The following is a 21690-nucleotide window of genomic DNA, read 5'->3' as shown; positions in this document are numbered from 1 at the left end:
GTGTCAATGAAAATCAAATTGGTATAATTTTCAAAGAAGAAACTAATGATATTTTAAGGCTGTGTTCATAGTAATATTGTCTTTCTGAAAGATACTTTATGTACTATGTTAACATAGAAAAATAGTAAGCAGTTTCCAGGTACAATCAGTGGTTTAAATTAAGATATAAATGTGGGTCTACCAGTGAGAAACTAAGGCAAATGTCTCCATCTAAGACAGAATTGCCAGATAAAATATAAGATTGCCCACTTAAATTTGAATTTCATATGAATAATAGGTAATTTTTTATTATAAGTAAAAATTTCAAACTTAACTGGATATCCCACTTTTTAAAATTTTTATCTTTTATTTATTTTTATTTTTTTGGAGACAGAATCTCACTCTGTCACCCAAGCTGGAGTGCAGTGGTGCAATCTCAGCTCGCTGGCTTCCCACATTTTTATTTAAGTATGGCAACTATAAAGGATAAAATTTGCTTCCAAACACTGCCTCTGAATAATATCCAGAGTACATATGATGGCCAATTAATTTGGAAAATACATCAATACAATTTCAAATCTCACGGAGGCAAGGTTTCTCAACATTGGCACTATTTATTTTGGGCCAGTTAATTCTTTGTTGTGAGGGGCTCTTGTACATTGTTTGATGCTTAACAGCACCCCTGGCCTCTACCACCAGATGCCAGTAGTAGTATACCCTAGTTGTGACAACCAAAAATGTCTGGATATTACCAGATGTCTGGTGGGGAGGGGGTCACAAAATCATCCCTGGGTGAGGACCCCTGTTCTGAGGGAAAAAGCTTATTTATAAGTACAGTATATGTATTAATATCTTAGTAGAAAACTAGCTTGTCCTGATCTTGAAGAAAGAAGAGGAAAGCCATATTTTATGTAGTCTTTATTTTAAAGTATCTTGGGAGAAGCACCAATGGAAATGGTTGAGGAACTGGAGAACTGGTAGACATGGGATTGTTTTGCAGTCTGAGGCTCTATGACAGAAGCTTCTGTTTGCTCCAGCAGCTTTGAGAGAAAAAGGCAGTAGAAAGTACTCATGACGCGGCTCAGGTTCCCAATATAGACTTCATCCAAGGCTTTGAAAGAACAGTTAGTACAGAGTCTGCTGATTTCTGGAAAAGGAGTGTTTTATTTGGATAGCAATAACTGAAATTCCAACCTAGACCACCTAGCTGAATAATTATATGTGTGTGTCCAAAACACAAATTGCCAAGAGATGAATTGAGAATCAGAATAGGAAAACTGTTTACTGTTTGATTTTTCAGAAAATAATTCGACAGGGAATTTTGCTAAAGTGTTGTTCCTTCTATTTTACCCAGGAAAACGTAGTTTGCTGTCTAAACCAAGAAACTATTAAGGGGAAGTTTTTAAGGAATTAACCTTTAGAGTCTTTGTGGCTCTAATTACTGCTCTTCAGTTGTATAGTGAGAGTCACTAAGCATTCCTTCCTCCAAGGAATTTTCAGCATAATCCTATTTTCCACTCAAATTCTTTGTGATTGCCAGATTGGAGTGAAAAATCAAATCTACTTCCAATGAAGAAAAACTAAAAAAAAAAAAAAACAGTGATTCAAACAAGTTTCCAAAGAGAATACATGAACTTCTTATTCTGCCTTTATTAATTGACATCTGCAATTTTGTATTTTTGTCAGGACAATGCAAAAAAAATTCTTTTGAGTCATTCTAACTAAATGTAGGGGCCAAGTGTCCTAGCTATATTGCTTTTTTTAAAAAGTTATGTTAAAGCAGCCAGGCTTGGTGACTCAAGCCTGTAATCCCAACACTTTGGGAGGAGGAAGCAACAGGATTGCTTGAAGCCAGGAGTTCAAGACCAGTCCAGACATCATAGTGAGACCCTGTCTCTACCCGCATCCTGCTCCCCCCAGAAAATTAGCTGAATGTTCCTGTAGTCCCAGCTACTCAAGAGGCTGAAGCAGGAGGATTGCTTGAGCCCAGAAGTTGAAGACTGCAATGAACCGTGATTGTACTGACAAAGCAACTCAGTTCTGGTCTACAGTTCATTCTTTGGATAAACATAATACACAATACCTAGAGATACAGCAAAAACCCGCTACCCTTAAGACAAAGTCCAGAATCCTTACTGCGGTCTACAAGGTCCTAAATTATCTGATTGGAACAGACTACATTTTTCCCAACTCCTAGGGTGTATGCTAAGCTGCTCTAAGTTAGAGATCAAAAAAATAGAGTGACTCAAATGAGATCAAAGTTGATAATTCTCTCACCTATCAGGGTAGAAGTATGCAGTGGTCAATGGTCCAGTGTTTGCGGGAAGTTTGATCCATGAGGCCATCTAAGTAAGGTACTTTGACCCAAGGACTTTCTATCTTGTTGCTCCCCACCCTTTAAGACATTCTCCTCATCCACATGGTCAAAGCTCACTCACCATTACGCTCACTCTGTCCCAACCTGTAGAAAGGAAGGCAGAGAGGCCAGCAAATAGCTTTCTTTTAAATTTGTGTTGCTGGGTAGGTCCCCCAGGAAACAGACTCTGAGATGGAGGTTAGTGTACAGGAAGTTCATTATGGTGTGCTCCGTGAATTATCACCCACTGGAGGAAATGAAGGAAGCAGAACTGGGAGATAGAAAAGTTAGGCTGCAGTACAGTCCTGGCAAGGTCTCAACCCAACTGATACTGAGCATTGAGGCTGAGCTGGTCCTTCAGAGCTGGGATGAGACCAGATATTGGCTGCAAGTCACTCCAGGAAAGGGATATGACCTTGAATAAGATGGCTCTTCTTAGCTGAGGCAATTCTCAAAGGGGGCTGTCAGCCAGTAGCCTTCCAGTTGGACAGATGGCAGCACAGCAGAGCATCTGGGACAGGATGTGACCTGGAAATAGCATTGATATGGTTTGGCTGTGTCCCCACCCAAATCTCATCTTGAATTCCCATGTGTTGTGGGAGAGATCCAGTGGGAGGTAATTGAATCATGGGGGAAGGTCTTTCCCATGCTGTTCTTGTGATAGTGAATAAGTCTCATGAGACCTGATGGTCTTAAAAGGGGGAGTTTCCCTGCACAATTTCTCTCTTTGCCTTCTGCCATCCATGTAAGACATGACTTGCTTCTCCTTGCCTTCTGCCAAGATTGTGAGGCCTCCCCAGCCACGTGGAACTGCAAGTCCATTAAGTGTCTTTCTTTTGTAAATTACCCAGTTTCAGGTATGTCTTTATCAGTAGCATGAGAACAGACTAATACAAGGGTAAACCACTTCCATTCACCCCTCATTATCTAGAATGTCTAGAACAGCCACCATAGTTGCCACGGAGTCTGGGAAATACAGTTTCTAGTTAGGAGGCCCTATGCCTAGCTAGCACTAAAAGGAAGAAGGGAGAAGGGATACTGGGGAGCAATCACAAGAAGGAAGGAAAATCAGTGTTTGAATTTGTTCAGCTTATTGACTGTTTTAGATAAAAAACCACTTCATTGAGGAAAGCAACCCACCAAACACAGAAGCAGAAAGAGAGCTAAAAATGGGATAAGAACAACTGAGAAACTGCTCATCCAGTAATATATTTTACATAGTGAGGACTACACCAAACTTAGGTAGGCTTCAGAATGAGCCAGGGACAACTCTCCAGAGCTCTGCAGGAAGGGGCTTCTAAGGACACACTTACAACCTGCACCTGAAACCCCAAGTCGCAAGGACAATTGATATTTAGATGCTTTTTTTCCTAACACCTGCTACATATCAGAAAAAGTCACTTAAGGTAAAAGATAAAATATACTGAGAAATGATTCTGTTTCTTCAAAAAAAAATAAAAAGAAAAGAAACCCAAACAGTAATTGTATTGACCCAAGATAGCACTATTAAAATGTATCACTTTCTGTTAGCGTTGATTAGATTTTAACATAATAATGTTCTGTTTAAAAGAAGGAGACCAAAGTATGCTTATTACCTGAATGACAGAATATTCTGAGGACCAAACCCCCATGGCATGCAATTTACCTATATATAACAAACCTGCATGTGTACCCCTGAACCTAAAAGTTAATAAATAAATAAAATTTAAAAATAAAAATAAAGGAGACCAAGAAATACTTAAGGGCCCATGCCCCGTCTTTCTTAACAAAATAGCCAGACCAGCCTCTGCCACTGATTGAACCAGGGATTGGAAACTAACATAAAGCAACCACCACCTGTAGGATAAGCATAAGATTATCAGTAGCCTATGAGGAAACCTAGTAATAAAACTCTGACTGGTAGTGACACTGTATAAGGTAGTGTGGGCATCTAACCAACTAATGTGATCCTCCTCTTGTGGACAGGGAGAGGGGTATGTGGTGTGTACAACAGGAAAAACACATTAAAACTCTAGAAACCTAAACAGAGGGAGTAGGAGGGACCATAAAATGTCTGACTTCTCAAATGGTTGATGAGCTCCTAGAGGTGTCCTTGGTCTCTTCCCCAGAGGCACATTTCAACTAGAGGTTGAAGCTAAGAAGCTTATCAAGACTCAGGGCTTCTCACTTTCCCCTGATAGGACCCCTCCAAGGCTGTGATTTCCTGGGCTCTCTTTGCCTTGGTTTCCTGGCCATCAGTGTCCATCACTTGAGACAATCTGAGTGTCCCCACAACAAACACCGGAAATACGCCTAATGAGAAAGCCTCATCCCATCTGCAAAGTATGCTGGAACTAAGATCCAGATTCACAACCCAGGAAATTTCACTCTACTTAAGTAGTGGCATTCTATCTTCAGATTAAAGTGTGTTTGAAAATCTCTACCCCAACTGACTGGGGCTGTCACACAAGGTCCCACTGGGCCCTGTCTTGGGACTCTCCTGTGCAGCACTTGACCCTGCTAGACATCCTCTCTCCTCTCCCCTGTGCCCTCATCCCCATCATCTCCCAGAAACCCAGTGCTGGAACACATGAGATTTCTCAGCTGCATATTGGCAGGGCCAAGGGATCCTCAAAACAAGGCAAGTTTCTGCCCCGCTCCCCCATCAAAAGTGTGTAATTTCTTTTTCTTTTTTTTTCTTTTCTTTTCTTTTCTTTTTTTTTTTTTTTTTTTTTGAGACAGAGTCTCACTCTGTCACCCAGGCTGGAGTATAATGGTACAATCTTGGCTCACTGCAACCTCTGCCTCCTTGGTTCAAGCAATTCTCCTGCCTCAACCTCCCAAGTAGCTGGGAGTACAGGTGCCCGCCACTACACCTGGCTAACTTTTGTATTTTTAGTAGAAACGGGGTTTCACCATGTTGGTCAGGCTGGTCTCAAACTGCCAACCTCAAGTGATCTGCCTGCCTCGGCCTCCCAAAGTGCTGGGATTACAAGCATGAGCCACCATGCCTGGCCAAAAGTGTGTAATTTCTTAAACCCAAAGGGGTCTAGCCGGGATTCTGCATTCTCATGTTTTAAGAATAAAGTGGTATCTCCATGAAGGGCCCCACTTTGAGCCCTATTTATGTTTGCCTCTGGGATTTAGCTATAGCTGGGCATGTGTGACAGTGGGCAGGTGGCAGCCTGCCCAGGATATATTTGCACCCTATCCGTGTAGCATGGGGTTGAGAAAGCAGGCTCCAGTATTCCACAGGTCTGGTTTTAAACTCCAGCTCTACCATTTATTAGCTTTGTGGCCCTAGAAGAGTCTGTATCCCCTCTAAGCCTTCATCTCCTCATTTGTAAAATAGAGACATAATAATAGTTTCACAAGGCTGTTGTGAGAATTAAATGATGTATAATTTGTTCTTGGCATAGGGCCTAGAACGTAGTAAGCACTGATAAATGACAGTTCTAATAGTAGATACCCCATCAGTAAGCCTCCTTGAAGGAAGTTTACCCTAAGGTAAGAAGAAGGTCAACTTGATCCAGTAACAAAACCCCAGAAGGAGAGATTCCAAACGTAGCTTGGAGCCTAGCTCTTGGCTATGTCTCCTTGCCCAGCTTCCCTGAAATTCATCACTGAGTCCCATGTAGAGGTGGGATTGTAAGTAAATTGTGAAAAGAACTGTTTCAGTAAAAACTCCTTAAGGCTTCGGGATACAGCACAGTGTTGTCTTGATACCACCACCACTTCCTACAATACATATGTCCCACCTAACCAGGAAAGAGACAACATCTCAAACTTAGCTTCAAATGCTGCCCAGCTTTGGAATCTCACAGTGTCCAAAGCATCGGAGGTGGTACTCAATGGATGTAACAGTGGCCTTCCACAGATATGACCATGGTCTGCAGGTGATGTGCCAATGGTATCTAGTAGACACAGCTCTGGTTCCCAAAAGAGGTACTGATGATTCTGGCAGTCATGACAATGGTCCCTCAAATATGTGGTGGGATCTCTGGAACAAGCAGAATGGTGTTCTGTGGATACAGCAGGACCCTTGGAAGCATCAACATTCTGAGACTGATTGAGATGTTAGGGAGTTCAAATATCTCTTAGGCCCAGTAAGAGTGGTACTCGAGCCCAAGGATGTGGTGTTAGCCAGTACTTGGGGGAAGAGAGGGAGAAAGTGTCTGATACCATGGAATAGCTGCTGGTATTTATTTGTGACCATGCATGGATTATAGCCCAAGGTACAGACATTTGGGGTATGAAGAATGTGAAGAAGAGACTTTGAATTGGACAAGAGTGAGGAAAATAGCCAAGGAACTATAGAGTTTACTTCTCTTATCTGGGGTCACCATAAGCATAAAACTAAGAGCTTCATTTACAGCCGTGTATTTCAATGAGAAAGTGGAAAGAGCACCGAACCAGCGGTCTGGAGAACCAGGTGTTAATCCAAGTCTGTCAGTTGACCTCTTGGAACCTGATTATGTATAGAAAGGAGGAAAAAGAGTAGCACTCAATAACTGACGTCTTTTCTTTGATAATTTTATTTCATCACTACCAGATTCAGATAAAGCCAAGGTCTCGCTAACACTCCTTGCCAGTTGAAATGTGGTGACTCTCAAAAACTTGGAAATGTCACCATTCTGGTAAGAAATCTTTTAATGGAAACTTTACATCTTCTAAAATAATTAACATTCAGTACTCAACCTTAGAACATTTTCCAAATTTAGATGAGAAGAGATGAAGTAAGATAAAAAGGTGTAACCCTATCATGCTTTTCCTTTTGGCATTGAAATAAATATCCAATTAGGGGATGGGGAAAGTTTTGGTTTCTTTAGTACTGAGTTGGTGGCAGCAAGAGCTAAGTAGGGGCTGAGCATCTCAGGTGTGAACTTCCCCGAGATGATGCAGCTATCAGGTTCAGCCAAGGTGAGTATGCCCTTGTGGGGCTTGCATGGCCTGGTCACAGTGGGAGACCCTCTATAAAGGCCTACAAGTACTTAGGGAGGTAAGAGGACACCCCCTCAAGGGCTGAAGCCTGTCTCACCTTTGAGGGGAGTGAGATCACCAGTATCCCTGTGAGCTGTATAATAGGAGGGATAAGTCCATGTTCTGGTGCCCACCCCTATGCCTTTTGGAACATTTCCCCCTCTGATAAGAAACCTCCTGATAATACTGTGTTTCACTGGAACACCATCATCCTCATCATTAGTAAAATGATTGCTGGTTGTCAGCATTTACGGAGAAGGTCCCTGGGGAAGGTCAGCTGTTGCAGGGAAGACTGGCATGCTGGCTCCCAAGGCAAGTGTTCCTTTCCGTGATGAAGGCACCAGGGACCAGGGTCAGGCCTTCAGTCTCAGAGATGCAGAAACTCTTGTCAGTGCCTGAAAGAAGCTGAAGAATAATAAGCAGACTGCCAGTGTTGTCATTAAAAGGCAAGGTATCTTTTACGAGGTGACCATTAGCGTCAGTTTGGCAAGTACATTCTTAGACAAACTGCAAGGAAGCCAATTTAACAGAAAGTTGCTTGACAAGCAACAAGAGTGATGTTTAATGGGGTCAGCCTATAATTACATGATGCATCCATTTCCACCATGTGCTTCTGTTTGCCTCTTATACCAAAAGGGCTGTCTTTGGGGTCAGGGAGACCCTTCCCTGGACAGTATTCATGCGTCCACTGCCAGACTTTACCTCACTGACTCTTCCTCTGTCACACATTTCCAAACCTCAGTGACTCACTGATTCCCTTTCTGATTGTCATGGTCTTGCCTTAAACGTGTTGATGTCTTTAATCAAGACAGATTAAAGTGAAGTTTCTTTTCTCTGCAAGATGGGACTGCCTACTGTTTTGACTCATTATATGTGCTCAGCTGGCGAAAGGCTGTGTCCTTTCATAGCCTAATTCTTGGGTCACCCCATTGTTGCCTTCCTCCCATATAACACCTACGCTGTAGTGTTGAAATGTCATCATGTTTTATTTCATTTCATTTTTATTTTCTGTGTTCTTTTTCTGTGTTCCACTGATTTTTTTTGAGTGGGATTGGTCTGCGAAATGGCATTATTTTTAGCACAAAATGAATCCAGTGAGACAAAATCTTATAACAAATTCAACTGTTTTATTGTATGAAAGCAGGGCAGGTTCTTTACTGATGACAATTTCTGTTTGAGAGACCAAACTGAGTTCTTGATAAATGATGAACGAATAATATACACATATTATTGTGTTTAGAATTATAGTACTGCTAGCCCTAAAAATTGATCAGTGAAGTATTGGCAATGTGAGGTGATAGGTTTTTGTTTTTTCTTTCCATAATAGATTTTGCCTGTCCTGTTAGTGATTTGCACTGCCTGCAGCTACCCAAAACCTCAAGCATAGACAAACTGCTTAAAATTCCAACCTTGGATGAACTGATTCAAAACAGATAGATTAACCCATACACACTCCCTGTGCTGACACTAATGAAGAAACAACAGAGCAAAAGAGTTTCCGCTTCCCAGATGTCAATCTTCTATTTGCTTTAAGCATTTTATATTTATTTATTGATCCATTCAATTATGTTGGTTTATTCCTACTTAATTTGTTCCAAAGCCTTTAAAACAGATGATAAAACACAAGATAAAAACCAGGATTAAGAAAAATAAAAATAAATGTTAGATGATAAAGATGGAAGGAGGAGTTAGAATTAGAAAGATGTATAGAATGCTAGTTCCTACATAATTATTAAAATAGAATGTTCAAGCTGGGCTTCCTGGTGGCAAAAGCATAAATGAAATTATAATAGGTACAAAATAATACCATAAAGAAAACCTCCCCAAATAAAGAAAGCTTTTTCTTGGCACTCGAATCTATATAAGAAAATCTCAATAATGTGGATGACACAATACCACAATATAATCTAACAACATGCAACCCAACAAAACGTGTTTTTTTAAGGAATTTTGTTCTTTGTTCAATTTCTTTCATCTACTGATTTTTAAAAATACATCCTCCATCTATTCATTTGAGGTTAACCTAAATATTTTAGCATTTAATAAAATCTAAGTTTAAATCTTTTTACCTGCTTCTGAAAACTACAAGGGGATTATAAGACTGTATCGAATTGCTTCCCATGCCACTTTATTGTGTTGTTTTAGTTGAGTGTTTTAGTTCTATTTTGCTTTTTAATTCTACCAATTAAACCCTATTATTATTATCATCACCATTATTTTATATGGCCAGTGTTTCAGTGTATTGATTTATAAATGTCTTTGCTCACCATTTCTTCTTGCATTTCAGACTTTCAATTTGGATTCATTTTCTGTGAGCCTCAACTATAGCCTTCAAAATTTTCTTTTGTGAGGATCTATACTCAGTTTTGTTTGTCTTCAATGTCTTTTATTTTACTCTTATTCTTAAATGATCTTTCTACTAATTGTGGGATTTGGGATTGATCTTTTTTTTTCTTTGACACATTGAAAATAATATTCTGGCTTCCATTAATGCTGTTAGAAACACTGCTATACCTCTAATTTTTATTCCTTTGAGGTGATTTGTTTTCTATCTTTGGCTACTTTTAAGATAGATCCTCTCTTTGACCTCGTTGTTCTGAACTTCCACTATAATGTGCCAAGGAATTATTTTATTTATATTTATCTGCTTGTGGTTTGGCTTAGCATCTTTCCACAATTCTGGAAAACTCTCAGCCATTTTTCCTCGGAATATTGTCTCTTTTCCATTCTTTCTACTATGTTTTTCCAGAGCTCCAATTAGGTATATGGACTTTTTCAAAAACTCTATCTTCCTTTTCTCTTATTATATTTTGAAATCTCATTTCTCTATACTATATTTTATATGATTTCTTTAGATTTATCTTATACTTCACTGGTTATCTCTTTGTGTCCAGTCTGCTGTTTAATTCATACATTGGTTTTAATTTAAATTATATTTTCCACTTACAGAAGCTCCAGTTCAAATATACTTTTTTTTTCCTGAGGCAGAGTTTTGCTCTTTGGGTCACCCAGGCTGGAGTACAATGGCATGATCTCGGCTCACTGCAACCTCTGCCTCCTGGGTTTAATTGATTCTCCTGCCTCAGCCTTCCTAGTAGCTGGGATTAGAGGCACCTGCCACCACACCCGGCTAATTTTTGTATTTTTAGTAGAGATGGGGTTTCACCACGTTGGCCAGGCTGGTCTCGAACTCCTGACTTTAGGTGATCTGCCCACCTTGGCCTTCCAAAGTGCTAGGATTACAGGTGTGAGCCGCTGTGCCCAGCCCAAATATACTTATTTTTTAAACATTTTTTTATTTCTTGTCATTATTTTCAGATGTCTGTTTTATTTCTTAAAGCATATTAAATATATTTACTATATGGTTTACTTCTCACATTTCTAATATCTGCAAGTCTCTGAAAGTGTGATGTTGTTGTCTGCTGTTTGCTCTGGTTCTTCCTTGGTGTGCGTTTTGCCTCGTATACTTCGTCTTTGTTTGTTGGGAAGGGGAGTTCATATTCTTTAGAATGTTATCTGTAGGATTTTTTGAGAACTGGTTAAAGTTGGGGTCCTTCAGAAAGGATTTTCTTTTACTTCAATTGCCTGGGAGCACTACCAGTTCTTTCTTTGATTTTTTTTTTTTTTTTTTTTTTTTTTTTTGTGGTCATGCTTTCCACTTCCACTGCATTTCTCACTGGCTCAACTCAACTATAGTAGCATGAATTTGGAACTACAAAACCACAAGAAGCAACATCAACTATGAGGTATTATTGACAAAAATATTTAACTTGAATCTAATCATGAGAAATAATTGATCAAATCAAGACTATAGGACAGAATCTAGGACATTCTATAGAGGCTGGATTCTTTTAAAAAGTCATACACACACAGACAAACACACACACACATACACTTTAATTTATAAGATAACTTAGAAATTAAAAGAAACTACAGAGACAACAGTCCAATGCAAGGCATGCCCTTCATTGACTTCTGGATTTTTTTAAGTCATAAAAGATATTTGGGAGTCACAGGAAAATTAGAATGCAAACTGTATATTAAATGGCATTATGGAATTATCATTACTGTTCTTAAGTGAGATAAGGATATTGTAATTATACAAGAGATGTCCTTCATCTAGGAGATGGCTGCTGAAGTATTGAAGGGCAAAGTATCCTGTGCTTATAACCGGCTTTGAAACAGACAAACAAAAAAACCCGGTCCAAAATGGCAGCGGCAATGGATGTGGATACCCCAAGCAGTACCAACAGCAGTGCTTTGAAGTAAAAAAGTGAAATACAGTAGCTAGCCCTCTGGGCCTGGGATGTTGTGGTTAATAACTGTGCCATCTGCAGGAATCACAGCATGGATCTGCATAGAATGTCAAGTTAACCAAGAGTCTGCCACTTCAGAAGCGTGTACCGTTGCACGGGGTGCCTGTAACTATGCTTTTCACTTCCACTGCTTCTCTCACTGGCTCAAAACACAACAGCTGTGTCTGTTGGACAACAGACAGTGGGGATTCCAAAAGTATGGGTACCAGAAAAAGATTTCTTCCAACAAGTTTAACTGTTTTGTGATTCATTTAATGACTTGCCCTTCTGTCACTTAATTATAAATTAGATAGAACTGTGTCTTTTCTGCTTTGTCTTTTCCATTTGCTGTTCTTGCAGCCACATTGTATTCTGTGTCAAATAAAGTCCAGTTGGATTCTAGAGCGAATGCTGTCTCTTGTGTATATGGGAAAAAAGTGAACATAAATGAAGGGGCCCCTCTTCCAAGGCTGAAAAGCCACATTTTGAAAGTGAAATGTGTGTTCATTAGAGCCAGAGCAGGGTTGTCCTGTGAGCGCATCGCTTAGTCAAAGGACTCCAACCGTACAAGGGGGGAATGTGGATCACTGACCCTGAAAACAGCAGTCAGCCCTGTCTTCCTCTGGTGTGACAGCAGTGGGCAGCTGAATGAGGAAAGAACGTGGGACTCAGTCATCAGACCCAGCTCTGAGTCCTGGTTGCATAGCCTGGCTACTGATGGCAATCTCGGACAAGTTGCCTCTCTATCTTGATCTTTCCTCCTCTCTAATGTGGGCTTCTAAGGACTACATGGCATTACATGGGGCACAGAAAGATGCAAAACCACTATTCAAATGTAAACATTGTGTGCATATGACATGTTGCTTTTTCTTCTTAGCTTAGAAAAATAAGTTTTAAAAAATTGTAATATGTAATCTTGGCTGGCAAATGTATGAACTCAATTTAAAAACTGATGTCACCTAAAATTGAATTACCACAAGAGTTCAAGTTTCCTTTACCACCACTACCTCATCACAACTTGTTAAAATGTTTTGGGCCACAGAAGGAATTGCCAATTCTAGTACTAATTTGGTAGCTATAGAGAATCTTCAACTGAGAAATGGTTTTGTTTGTTGCAGTGGTTCTCAAAATATGGTCTGAGGATTCCTGGGGGTACCTGAGACCCTGTCAGGGGGTTCATGAAGTGCTTCCTCCAACTGCAAGTCTATGTGAGAGTAGTTTTTTCTTCATATACTTTAACCAAAGCAGTGCATCAAATGAAGAAGCAGACTTGAGAATCCAACTGTCTTCCATTGTCAGACATAAAAGAGATTTGCAAAAAGGTAAAACAATGCTAGTGTTATCACTAAACTTTTTTTTGTTTTGAAAAATAGTTGATTTTAATAAAAGTATGTTAATAAGTGAAAAAACATATTATCTATACACAGACACATACACACATATGTATAGGCGTATGAGATAAAGTAGTGACTCTAAGAGCCCTGTTCATAGTACTTTGTTTCTTAGAGACAGGGTCTCTGTCATCCAGGCTATGATTGGATGCACAATCATAGCTCACTATAGCCTCAAACTCCCAGGCTAAAGGGATCCTTGCATCTCAGCCTCTACATGTGCCACTACATCCAGCTTAGATTTTTGTATTTTTTGTAGACAGGGGGTCTGTGATTTGTACATTTTGTAGAGACAGGGTCTGTGTTGCCCTGACTGGTCTTGAACACCTGGCCTCAAACAATCCCTTCCCTCAGCCTCCCAAAGTCCAAGGATTACAGGCATGAGCAACTGCACTTAGCCTCATTGTACCTTTCTTTCAACTTTTTTATAGGCTCAAAATTTCCACAAATTTTTAAATTTTGTGGGAAAGTGTAAAAACAAACCAGAAAATCATATGAGTTCCCCTAGAGGTGTTCTCCTCTACACCACGGCCAAAATCAGGAGAGGCAAGTTTCTTGTTCTCTCCTTTTGGGAGGAGGGTTTATGTCTAAGCTACCCTACACTGAGGGTGCGACTCCCGAGGTCTCAGTTTTCTATGAAATATTTCCTGCTGGGCTTTTCACCCTAGGACGACTTTTCTTAATCTCTTCAACCCGTGATGCTGATACAACAGAAGTTTAAGGTCCCAGGTTTTATCAGACACTTTCAGGGTAAAACATAGCTTTGGTACTCGCTTCCCTCTCAGAGCTCAGGCTTTCACTTTATATTTGGTCTCTATACGTTTCTTGCTTTCTTGCCAGCTCAATAATTCATTTAATTTTAAAATTTCTACCCCAAGTTTTTAGTTATTTTCACTGGGAGGATCATTTAGGGTATGTCATCACATTACACTACTGGAAACGGAAGTCTCAGTGCAGCAGCATTTTCAATGGAAGTTACATCGCCATCACTTTTCTTCCATTTCTTGCAGAGATTCAAATGGTGGTTACAGCCACAAGCAAGAGATTCAAATAGTGGTTACAACCACAAGCAAGTTTTGTAAAACAAAATCCTTACCATAATACTGTAAAAAAACTGGTGGCCTTAAGGCATAAATCCAGCATGTCCACCTTTCAATTACTCAGTTGAAAATATAGTTGTCTCAACACAAGAAAGTGCTCTATCAAACCAATCTTTCCCCCTAATTTTTGCAGCTCGTTTATTCAAATTATTGTGAATTCAGAATTCTATATTATGTACAAAAAAGTATGAAGATAGGCCAGATCATGAAAAAACACCTTCTCAAAAGTCATAAATACTTTCATAACAATGTGGAAATAGCCCTGTTGACAAGTGCGCTACATCTCTCTTTTCATGCTTTTTAATTTGCAAGGACATTTTTATGTAAGAAGCGGGTTTCTAAAGCCAAAGTCATTCATGGTTTCCTTTTTATTGTAGTGGGCTTGGGATGCTCGGAACTAGGCTACTGCCTGAGGATGGTCCACTCCTCTTTACTCGAGCCTCCCCTTAAGATCTAGGATAGACCTTCCCCCTGGATAGCTGAGTAGGTTATCATCAATTTCCTGAGTTGCAAGAACACCAGCCTCAATTATTTATTAAAGAAAAATAAAGAAAAAAGTAAACAGACATGATTTTGCAAAAAACAAATCTCAGAATTATAACATCACGTGATAACCCAGTCTCTGATTATCATAGAATAATTATTCCCGAGTGTCAATTACAGGTTGTAGATGCTGGATATTTTCATCCTGAGACCTTGTTTGGCCTGAACCAGCCCTTGAACTCTATTTCTCATCTCTAGCGTTGGACAATATACCTAGCTGTACCTGCACATACACATGTGAGATATATCATATATCTATATAAAGTAACACAGACTCCACCTGAGTTTGGAGCTCAGTATTTGCGCTGGGTTACGAAAGCAGCTGAAATCACTTTCTATTTGTAGCCAGGGGAATTAAAATTTACTCTAAGTCCTGCTGTTTTTTCCTTCCTTTTACAAGAGGGTTAGGTGCCCCTTCCCTAACAGAGTATGCTCTACTTGTTCAAAGATTGTCAAAATAACCTACAGTTTCCCCATTTCCTCTTATTTAAGCTTTGGGTGATAATAGATTAACAAACTCAATTACAAATGGAAACATCTGAACTCCACTGTCTTAATTCATTTAGTGGTGCTGTAACAGAATATCTAAGACTGGGTAGTTTATTTTAAAAGAAAGAGAGAGAGGTCTATTTGGCTCATGATTCTGGTGGCTGAAAAGTTCAAGTTTGGGCATCCACATCTGGTGATGGCCTGAGGCTGCTTCAACTCATGGTGGAAAGCAAAAGGGGAAAGCTGGTGTGTGCAAAGAGATCATGACATGGTGCAAGGGGAAGCAAGAGAGAAACCAAGGAGCCAGGCTCTTTCTCACGACCCACCCCATTCTAATCCATCCCCCAAGAGTAAGAACTCACTCACCTTTGCGGTAGGGCATTAATCTATTCCTGAGGAATCCATCCCCAGGATTCACACACCTCTCACTAGGGCCCACCTCCCCACACCACCACAAAGGGGATCCAATTTCAACATGAGTTTGGGTGGGACAAACCATAGCACCCACAAAAATAAAGATAATAGTAAGGAAACCACTATGTGCCAGGCACTGGATTAAGTGTTTATATTCATCCTCCCTCTAAGAACAGTCCTACCGGCTTTTCCACTGACCTGAAAACAGGTCCCACTAGCATTTTCATCTTATGAATGACCACTCTAAGGAACAGAGCCATTAAATGGCTTCCCAAGGTCATATAGTCATGGAGCCAGTATCAAAGGCTGTTGCAGTCCTAACCAGGATGCTACCCCTTCTTGTTTTTACCGGATGCTCTCAGAAATGTTTCAGGATCATGCATCCTGGGAATCAGTTGCAGGTCCCTGAAGTCAGAAGCCCAATGCTGTTCATTGAGAGCCATGATATGTCATGCACCACCCTACAGCTGGTTCTTAACCCATAAGGTAGCTATCATTCCCATTTCCCAGTGAGGAAAGTAAGACACCATTCCTTTATCCCACCAAGAGCGTAAGGGACTTCCCCCAGGCCACACAGCTAGTAAGTGACTGGGCCAGGTTTCAAACCCAGGTGTGGCTCCACCATGCTACCTCTCCAGATCGTACATAGCATTATGATTCCTTCACAGGACAGGGCTATATCATGATGTATTATGCTAGTGACCACAACCATTTTGGCAGTGGCTTTCTAAAAATATAGAGAAAACAAATACTAAAAAACTGAGTTTTTGCCTTCACATAATATGTGAATAATTGGAAGTACTTTAAGCATAAGAAATGCATTCTCATGGCTTCAATTCACGTAGTCTGCCCCAGAAGCAAAGTTTTATGCATTGATCAGACATTCACTCTCCCTAAGGCAGTGCAAGCAAGTAGAAGGACACTGTGCCTAGGATCAGAAGACCTGAGTTCAAGTCCAGTTTCTGGCATTTCCTTGGGAAGGTTGTTCAATCTCCCTGACGTTCAGTTTTCTAATCTGTGCAGTGGAAATTATAACTACAGTACCTGCTGAAAAAATTGGTGGGTTATAATTATAACTATGGCACCCGTCTGTCCCACCTCATTGTTGTAAAGATTAGATGAGATCAAATATAAGACAAAGCTTCCTATCTGAATGAGATATTTAAAGTTGGTTATTATTATGATATGGGTTTCTAGGCAGCAAAAACTTACCGTATTCTTCCACAGAAAAAGAAAAAGATGGTGCGTGGGTATATGTGTACTTATACATAAACATGGATATGTATGCATGCATGAATATGATTACAAGGACATATGTATAAGAACGTTGTGTTATGCAAAAAAGATGAGAAAAACTAGTCATACTCTCACAGAAGAAGCCCTCATAAAGCATGCTAGGGCAAGTCTGCAGGCCTCTGATTTTAGCTGCTTAACTATTAGATATGCAGACAGTGTTCAAAGATTGTGTTCAAGGCACTGCAGCCTTCAGAGAACTAGCCGCAAAGCCCATGACCCCACAAGCAACTTTAGGGAGCTGCTGTGGATGGAGACCTGGCCCTACTGGAAAGGCACTAGAAAATGAGCTCTTACCTTGCAGAGAGTGGTTGGGGAAACATCAAGGAAAGAAGAAGGAATCATGAATGGCACTTGGGGCTCACTCAGGAGGAGCTCTTCCTGATAGGTGCTTTAAAGGAATCAGTGCTCAAAACCTGTGGATGCAATGAGCTCATTCATCCTTGAGGGACCCTCTGTCACCTCTCACCTGTCCTTCTGAGGTCCTCCACACGTCCCCCTTCTGTGTTCTTATTCCAAATTCCTCTGCTACATTAACACTCTAGTTTTCTGGGTAAACTTTATTAGATTTGTTACTTCTATTTTCCTTTCCCATTAGTCAGTTTTTAAATGTGGTAGCCAAAATAATCAACATCACTAGTAATTATACCCATACTCAGAAACTCTTCGGGTGAAGGGGGCATGGCAGAACTCCACAAGGAAATCCGGTTGTGAGGATTATATAGGTCGGAAAGTCGTTTTTAAGTGACGTGTGTGATAAAGCACATGCTACATACCAATGGAATTTAACACTCAAATGGAATAATAAATTGTGTTTGCAGTATACATTTCCCTAGATCCATACATGAAATCACATTTCCATTAAACAATTTTCAAGTCAGTGACCAATTCCCTCCCACTTCTCCTGAAATTTATATGAACCTGAATCATTTTAATACCACTGAAAAGAAACACTGTACTTACAAGGAGATGAACAACAGGTTCAATAGTTTTTAGTTTGTGGTACTAGGAGGCAAGATGGTAACTCTAATATCCCGTGTACCTCGACTCCTAGATCTGAGTAGTCGATAAGAAAGTAGGGAAAGGACTACCAGCAAGAAAAGAAGCCCACTAATATGTCCTTCTCCTTCCTCCTGTGTTTTCTTCTGCTTAATAATTGAGTCTAATATTAATGGACAAGGATTGCCAGAAAAGTCATGATCTAGAACAGGGGTCAGTAACCTTTTCTGTAAAGGACTAGAGAGTAAGTATCTGAGACCTTCGCAGGCCACATGGGCTCTGTTACAACTACTCAACTGTGCCATTGTGCCACAAAAAATGGAAACAGCATTGCTGTGTCCCAATAAAACTTTAATTATGAGCCTTGAAATTTGAATTTCACATGATTTTCACATCAGAAATATTAAATTCCAATCATTTAAAACTATAAAAATTATTCTTAGCTCACTGATCCCATAAAAACAAGCAGTGGGCCAGATTCAGCCTATAGGCTATAGTTGCCAGTGCCTGGTCTAAAACTTTTAATACATTGAAAAGAAATTCAAGTCATTTTCTGAAATTGAAGTCATTTTCACTCTTTCCGCCCATTTACTTTTCCCTAAGACTTTATGTTTTTCCCCACACTCTCATTCCCATTCTGATTTACCAGGACATTACTTCTCTCTACCTCACATATTTGTTTTATCGCACTATAAACCTTACTGGAGAATAGGACTATTTGCCAGATACCTACCTGTAAACACCCAGCACTGCAGCAGGCACTAACAAAGCAGAAGACACAGAACTTGCGGCCGATCATGTTGACATGGGCAATAATCCGTTCCCTTCTCCCTCTTTCTTCCTGGTAGAGTCCACCTCTCATAATAGAGTCTGAAAAAAACAGATTGTCACTTTTCCACCTTCCTGGCAAACAAAGGAGTATGTCTATGACCAACTCCTGGACAGTAAGACCTGAAGAGAAGTCTGTTGGGGTGATTCTGGAAAAGGTTTTTCTCACTGGAAAAAAAGAAAGCTTCAAGAGCAGAATCCCCACCCTCTCCTTGTTTCCTACTTTGGGATGATATCATGTAAAGAGACAATGTTTAGAGCTGCAGCAGCCATTTTGCAACCATGAGGGAAGTCCAGGAATTGGTCCACAGGCATAACATCATTAATCCACCAAAGCACCTCCGTACCTCTCTCCCTCTGGACTTCATGTTGTAGGAAATAATAAATCCCCAAGATGGGAATTTTGTTACCATCTATTACACTGACAGACTTCACTCTTGCACAGCTTACATTGCTAAAGGAGTGATGTGACACATAAAATGAAAAACCATTATAAAAAATCATAAAATATCAGGCAGGACACAGCGACTCACACCTGTAATCCCAGCACTTTGGGAGGCCAAGGCAGGTGGACTGCTTGAGCCCAGGAGTTCAAGACCAGCCTAGGCAACATGGCAAAATCCCGTTTCTACAAAAAAGTACAAAAATTGGCCAGGCATGTAGTGGACACATGTATTCCCAGCTACTTGGGAGGCTGAGGTGGGAGGATCACCTGAGCCCAGGAGGTTGAGGCTGCAGTGAGCCAAGGTCATGCCACTGTACTCCAGCCTGGGTGACAGAGTGAGACCCTGTTTCCAAAAAAAAAAAAAAAGGAAGAAAAAGAAAACCTAAAATACCGTAACAACTCCTCCCTCCTTGGCAGCTCTATTCAACCTAAATCAAAATACGTTCATTTCTGTCCCACAGAGTTACTGCTCTATATCCGCCATCTGCTTTACAGACAAGCTTCTTAAAAGTTCATCTATCCTAGCAGGGCACAGTACTGCACACTTGCAATCCCAGCTACACAGGAGACTGAAGCAGGAGTATCTTTTGAACTCAGGAGTTTCAGACAAGCCTGGGCAACACAGCAAGACATCCCCACCCCACCCCACCTCCGCCACTGTCTCTAAAAACCCACGAAGTTATCTACCCTTACCATCTCCACTTCATATTCTGTCATCCTCACTCCTCAAATAGCAATACTCTGCCCTTCTTTCACCCACACTACTCCATCAAACTGCTTTCAACAGAGCCACCAATGACTTCCGAGTTGATAAACCCAAGCACAGTTTTTAGCTCTTATCTGGCCTGACCTCTTCCCAGAGTTCAAAATAGTCAATACTATTCACTATGCCTCTCCCACACCATACTTTTTTTTTTGGTTTGTTTGTTTTGAGACAGAGTCTTGATAACGTCCCCCAGGGTGGAATGCAGTGGTGCAATCTCGGCTCACTGCAACCTCCACCTCCCGAGTCCTAGCGATTCTCCTTCCTCAGCCTCCCAAGTAGCTGGGATTACAGACGCCCACCACCATGCCTGGCTAATTTTTGTATTTTTAATAGAGATGGGATTTCACCACATTGGCCAGGCTGATCTCGAACTCCTGACCTCAGGTGATCCACCCTTCTCGGCCTCCCAAAGTGCTGGGATTACAGGCATGAGCCACCATGCCCGGCCCATGAAACCATACTTTCCAAATTTTCTTTTGCATCCTTAAATATTTATTTCTGGCTTCTCCTTCTACTAGGCTCTTAATACTAGTGTTCCCCAGTGTTCCTGTACCACCTCCCCGTTTTTTCTTATTTTACACACTCTTCTTATGTAGCCTCATCTATACCTACAGCTTTAGTGAACTAATTACAGGTAATTTGCAATTAGCAGCACTGATTTTCTGTTGGAAGTTAACTACTAAAATCCTTTGATGTGACAGTTATTTTAGTTAGGATAAACATGCCCCCAGGAATTCAAGTAATACTATTCATTTGCTTGCAAATTCTTTTTTCCCCATAGATGAACTTCAACCCAAGTAAAATCAGGCTATCCAAAATTCCCAGCTACTTGGGAGGCTGAGACAGGATCCAAATTAATGTAATTTTCATGTATTTTGCAAGTTTGTTTTATGTCATATTATTTCATTACACTCTGCATAGTATTTTCTTAGCAAACACATCTAGACTAGACACCTGACACTCAGTAAGGGATATTCCTAGCCCAATAATTATTGTTGTCATTTGACATTGCAGGAACCACCATATGGATGGATAAATGTGTTGTTTAATGAAGGCAAGCAATTACTTTAAGAGATCCTAGTTGTTAAAAACTCTCTCTGGACTTCAAGTTTGGTATATACATAATTATTAAATGTATACATAATTATTAATTGTAACAAATGTCCTCACAATTGATTTCTTGCTATTTTTCTAAGGATTTTACACTTTATTTAGTAAAATATATTAAAGAGGTTAATGATAATTTTTTTATAGAGACCCTTAGTAAGATTGAAAATGAGTGATTTTTCACACTTCTTTTCTTGCTTTGCTAATCATCAGTGCCTAATTGCTAAAGCAAAATATCTTCTAAATTCTGGGGGGGAATTCTACTTTGAATTGCACACTAATCAAAAGACTCCTGCTTCATTTACTGAGCCCTTATCTGTGCTAAGGAGTTCTTGGAATAGCTATTTTCCTGTCACTTAAGCACCTTCCTTTGTTATTAACAGTGAACTAAATAGGAGTCCAGAGTCTGCCTTTCCCAGTGCTAGAGTGTAAATGTCATCACACAGTAGAATGTAAACATCTTTTTTTTTTTTTTTTTTTGAGACAGGGTCTTGCTCTGTTGCCCAGGCTGGAATGCAGTGGCATGATCATGGCTCTCACTGCAGTCTCAACCTCCTGGGCCCAAGCAATTCTCTCACCCCAGCCTCCCAAGTTCCCAGGGCTACAGGTGGGCACCACCATGCCTAACTAATTTTTTAACTTGTTTTTGTTTTTGTTTTTGAGACAGAGTCTTGCCCTGTTGCCTAGGCTGGAGTGCAGTGGTGCAATCTCGGCTCACTGCAACCT

At 40.3% G+C, this 21690-nt stretch overlaps 1 pseudogene; it reads left to right on the top strand.

The window, feature by feature from the left end:
- Window positions 1-11497: 11497 nt before the first annotated feature.
- On the top strand, window positions 11498-11888 carry LOC115896364 (annotated as a pseudogene).
- The last annotated feature ends 9802 nt before the right edge of the window (window positions 11889-21690 follow it).

The sequence above is a fragment of the Rhinopithecus roxellana genome, chromosome 3 (assembly GCF_007565055.1).
Source record: "Rhinopithecus roxellana isolate Shanxi Qingling chromosome 3, ASM756505v1, whole genome shotgun sequence".
Lineage (NCBI taxonomy): Eukaryota > Metazoa > Chordata > Mammalia > Primates > Cercopithecidae > Rhinopithecus > Rhinopithecus roxellana.
This window is presented reverse-complemented; position numbering and strand designations above follow the sequence as displayed.